Source organism: Mus pahari, chromosome 11 (genome assembly GCF_900095145.1).
Source record: "Mus pahari chromosome 11, PAHARI_EIJ_v1.1, whole genome shotgun sequence".
Classification (NCBI taxonomy): Eukaryota; Metazoa; Chordata; class Mammalia; order Rodentia; family Muridae; genus Mus; species Mus pahari.
In genome coordinates, this window is record NC_034600.1 from 16,585,803 (window position 1) to 16,590,900 (window position 5,098).

The 5,098-nt window shown below is 38.7% G+C and overlaps 1 pseudogene; it reads left to right on the forward strand.

The window, feature by feature from the left end:
* Positions 1 to 480: 480 nt before the first annotated feature.
* On the forward strand, positions 481 to 1,246 carry LOC110329267 (annotated as a pseudogene).
* Positions 1,247 to 5,098: the final 3,852 nt, after the last annotated feature.

Genomic DNA, 5,098 nt, shown 5'->3' on the forward strand with positions numbered 1-5,098 from the left:
TCACACAGCAAGTAACTTGGATACCACAGCTGGGAATTAGCCAGTCTAGCACATAGAAAAAATAGACTAGTATTTGTGCTAAGCTGTTTAAATAAACTGAAAGGACTCCGTCTCGGTTGCTGGAAAGCTGGCCAGGGTGATAATAAAAAGTTAGATAGGGGTTGCAGCTCAAGGTTTCTGCCCAACCGCAACCTGTGAGCTTGGAGGAACACATAGGGATGGGGACCCTTACCTGAAGTGAACCAGGCAGTAGAGCTACATGTCTGTAGACCACCGGAACGAACTGGCAAAGAATCATCTCCCACAGCAGCCTAATTGTAGCTTTGATCAAGCCCCCCCCCCATCCCTGGCCTCTGCTGTACCTTTGGCCCTCCGCGGGAGTAGAGACCACCATTCCCTCACCACTGGAACCTGTCTGAGATCTTCCCAATCTCTTCCTGAGAAGAGGAACCACAGAATGAGCTACTCCAGCATGACGAAATGTTCTGTGTGAAACTATTTTTAGCTCGTGTTGGAAGATGGATGGTTCAGAGATTCAACCTTAAAATCGTCCGGGTCAGCTTCAAGCAGTGTCTAACTGACGAGGGAGAGGTGCTGCTGGATCACTATATTGGAGCTGGAAGGGGCTTGTCAGGTTTCTGAACAGCTTAGAGGCTGTCTTCTCCTTCATTTCCAAGAATGTGGTCTCAAATCTATAGATAATGGAGCTTCTGAGAATCAGCCCACAGTCTGAACACTACACTAGCTTGCAATCCATGGTAGCCTACGAGGTGAGCAATAAGCTGGTGGACATAGATCGCTGCTCCCGTTCCCCGACACCCTAACTCAGGCTGCCAGACCAAGCTGCTCCTACATAGTGCTCTGCATTGGCTCTGGCTGTTCCTGGAAGACCTGAGTACCAGCTCTGAAGATGCTTGTACCTCTACACTCTGATGAGGCCACACTGGCTGCCTATCACTCCTGGATAGTACGTCAAGTTGTCACTGTGGCCTTCTGTGCCTTGTGCTCATGCGAGATCTGCCTTGAGGCCATAAATGTGGGATCCTCTGAGCAAGTAGTGAAGATGCTGGGAGAGATCCTGCAAATTTGGGGGCATATCTCTTTGCTTAAGAACTGTGATATATGTAGTATTTCTATCATAAATAAATTATACCTACATGATTGGAATGGGTCAAAAAAATTAGATCTCATTTACAACACTAATTGGGGAACAAGGCCAAGCTTATTATGGCCAAGGCGTTTTTAAATGAATTTAAGCCTCCAAGTTGTTGTTCATGTTATTTGGAAACTAGGGCACTGGTGGAAAAGTTGAGGTTAAAAATGGTGCACTGAGCATGGTGCTAGAATCCACGCTTAGAGCCTGAAAAAAAAAAAACCCAGGTAGAAGACAATTTCCTATCCAAGGAGTGGGAAACAACAAAGGCCATGCTAAAGATGGCTCTTGAAATGTAAATGAAGAAAATATCTAATAAAAATGAAAAAAAAAAAAAAAAGAAATGTTGATGAATAGAAAAGATGGCTTTTCTCCCAGAGCCTCAGAGTACAGTAGCTACCTGAGGCTTCTCCCAAGTATGGCATGGTTCCAGAGAAGGGTCCAAAAGTGCAGGAAAGAAAGCTAGGTGGCCAGGGAACATGTAGGCAACAAGGCGCATGGGGTGCATGTGCATATTTAACATGCATGTGTTCATGGGCCAGGAGCCCCACATACAGTGAAGCCAACCTAACCATGGGGAAAGGCTGTGCTTCACCAGTATCTGGGACATACAGAGAAAAATGAAAATGAAAAACACGGCAAAAGAGGCCACTTGGACCCTTAACAATATACAAATAATTATATGTTCAATAGGGTACAATTTTATATATCCTCTTTAAGTGAGATCAGAATAAAGCTTTCTTAGAAGAAGAGAATATTAGAAAATTAAGTGCTAGATGGGAGGCCATCAAACAGAGATTCGAGGACTCTTTAACTCAGAATAAAGAATCTTGAGAAGAATCCAATCTGGAACTTACAAACAGCAGCGAAAAGGTAGTTCCAGAGAAGGAGAACCCACAAAGGCTTGAGGAACCCACAGAGATGCCATATACTGAGTTAAAAAGACAGATTCGGTTTAATTATGCAACAGTGGAGCAATGTTATATGATAGATTATGTGTTTTATTTTATGGATTGAAGAATTAAGATATGTACATACGTTAATACATCATACAATCAATACTTACTTGGGAATTCAATAAACAACTGCTTTAAGTTCTGAAAAGGCTGATTTTGAGACTGTACATTTATTAGAAGTGATGACAATCTTAGAAATGCCTTTGATGATTAAAGATGATATATATCCAATAAATTGTAATAATTTCTTAAGCATTGTGGCATAAAAAATGTTACAGATATATCTTAACAACCCAACATGTCAAACAGTTGTAGAGCGATCTAACAGAACTTTAGTGAAAATGCTCATGGAACAGTATGGAGATAAGAAATCTCTCAGAGATAGATTAAATAATACTTTATTGACTTGAAATATTTTACAAGTCAATGAGACAGCACAGCTACTAAAAAGGCACTGGATTTTAGAAAGGACTGCTTCATTAGATGTGATAACTTCAGAATGAAGGGAAGGAAATGGGTTGCACTGGGGAAGAGATTTTATCTTTGTTTTAACAGGAAAAGAAAAAGTATGGATCCATCAAAATTAATGAAAATTAGATTTGATCTGGGAGATCACTTGACGATCTAGGCTGCACCCATGTAAAGTGTATGCTGATTCTTCTACATGGGAATATCTCTGAGACTGGCTGACACATGAAAATGCTTCCAAACTTTGGCTAAGCCTAGCCAATAAATCTTGGTGGTTACAGAATCCTCTGGAGTTATCTTTTGATCTTTTCAAATGGCATAGATAGAAATGTACATTACAGTGAGGTTATAGAGTCCAAACTAACTTATAAAGGAAAGACAGATTCCTAACCTGCTCGAAATGAGAACAGAGAATCATCTTTAGCTGATTGTGTACACCACACATTCCATACATGTGTATAATGCATAAGTATATACTACTGTGAAAGTTTATGTTGGCAGAGTAAACAGACCAGACTCCAAATAGAACAAGATTCATTCTCAAGCATGCTGAAAAGGATGCTGGAATGAATCCCAGCTTCCTGCTAGATTCAGTCTCACAGACTTCCTCAATAGCTGCTTCACTGGGGGATCTGCATCTGGAAGTTTCAAAACAGGTAGCTCGGATGGTTCAGCCTTTCAGACTGTTCCAATCAGGACTTCAGTTAAGCTTTGCAGTTACCCAGAACACAAAGGCTGGACAGTAAACATGACAGCAAACTTTCTTAAGACTGGCCAAAATTCCATTTTTTTTTGCCCTCCCCTTCAAAAATGATGTACCTAGTCAGCAGGAAGCAATTTTAAGAGAATGATGCCATATTCTTAAGAAGTTATTTATTACATGATGGATGATTTTGTTGTTTAAAGGGGATGGTTACAAGTTGTTAGTACTCTTAGGAAAAAAACAAAGTAAGGAAGGTTAGATTCAGGGATATCTATCTATCTGTCTATCTATCTATCTATCTATCTATCTGTCTGTCTGTCTGTCTTCTATCTAAAGACAAAGAAAAAGGGGAAAGGAGATGAAAAAGGAGTGGGATAAAAGAATAAAAGGATAAAAGTAGATTATTGAATCTACTTCTATACCAAAGAGTATTAACAAGCCAAATATTTTACATGTGGTGCAGACTATCTATACTAATATAAATTTAAGACTATGTTTTGTTACTACATAATTTATATATGCTTCAACTCTTGTTTAAGGGGTTATACCTAAGTAATTCTTTAAAATGCAATGTGAAGTTCTAGTCCTTTTTAAAGCTGCTATTGCAAAAGCTGTTTAGGATAATTAAGCAATACAAGTTAGTGGTCAATCATTTAAACTTACTGGTCATGTTAGATACTTGGTTAGTTAATTACAAAAATAAGCTTCATTTAGTTTCCTATAGCTTCTTTAATCAGAAACAATCTATTCAGATATAGGATAGATAGATAGATAGATAGATAGATAGATAGATAGATAGATAGATAGATAGATAGATATAAATAGGCAGATAGATACATAGATAGATGATAGATAGATAGATAGATAGATAGATAGATAGATAGATAGATAGATAGATAGATAGATAGATAGATGATAGATACATAGATAGATACATAGATAGATACATACATACATACATACATAGATACGTAGATAGATAGATAGATAGATAGATAGATAGATAGATAGATAGATAGATAGATACACACATACATACATAGATAAATACATAGATACATAGATAGTTTTCAAAAAACTCAGAATTCCTGAGAATATGGCATTTAAATATGTTTTATTAATAAAAGGCTTTTCATGACTGATATACAACTGCTTCTGGCAGCACCCCTAAACCACTTCAAAGAAAATGATGACTGTTGAATAACCTTCATATAGAGTTTACTTCTATGTGACAATCAAGCTACCAGGCAAGAAACTGCTCTTGCTTCAATTGGTGACAGTAGGATTCCAAACTCTGGACAAGCAGGGAAGTTGACAGCTAAGCTTCACCAAGATATAGTAAGTAGTTCTTCATAATTCCTGTTTCATAGAAAAGTCTATCAAATGCTTTAGGCGAAAAGGCTGAAGATAATCCTCCAGTGACTCAGAGGAATTTTGGTAACTGTCCAGGCAGCCAGCTGTCTCTGTCATTTCTATATTTTTGAAGCTGCTTGCTCTGCATAGTGGAGCACTTACCTCTCTGTCATTGTGGGACATCCTTGGGGTATATGCCCAAGAGTGGTATAGCTGGTTCTTCACATAGATCTACTTCCAATTTTCTGAAGAATCTACAGGTCGATTTCCAGAGTGGTTGTATGAGTTTGCAATACCACCAGCAATGGAGAAGTGTTCTTCTTTCACCACATGCTTGCCAACATGTGTTGTCACCTGAGGTTTTGATCTCTGCAAGGTATGTTGGAGTTCATCAAAAGACCCTTACTCACAAGGACCACAGAGACCATCACCATCGCTGCAGAAAGCATGAGGATTTTTATTGAG